The sequence below is a fragment of the Bison bison genome, unplaced genomic scaffold (assembly GCF_000754665.1).
Source record: "Bison bison bison isolate TAMUID 2011002044 unplaced genomic scaffold, Bison_UMD1.0 scf7180017863350, whole genome shotgun sequence".
Classification (NCBI taxonomy): Eukaryota; Metazoa; Chordata; class Mammalia; order Artiodactyla; family Bovidae; genus Bison; species Bison bison.
In genome coordinates, this window is record NW_011493922.1 from 258,263 (window position 1) to 258,623 (window position 361).

A 361-nucleotide genomic window follows, 5' to 3' on the forward strand; every position below is an offset into this window, starting at 1 on the left:
TCACTCCCAGCATCAGAGTCTTTTCCAATGAGTCAACTCTTCGTATGAGGTGGCCAAAGTACTGGAGTTTCAGCTTTAGAATCATTCCTTCCAAAGAAATCCCAGGGCTGATCTTCTTCAGAATGGACTGGTTGGATCTCCTTTCAGTCCAAGGGACTCTCAAGAGTCTTCTCCAACACCACGGTTCAAAAGCGTCAATTCTTCGGCGTTCAGCCTTCTTCACAGTCCAACTCTCACATCCATACATGACCACGGGAAAAACCATAGCCTTGACTAGCCAGACATTCTGCTTTATTGACTATGCCAAAGCCTTTGACTGTGTGGATCACAATAAACTGTGGACAATTCTGAAAGAGATGGG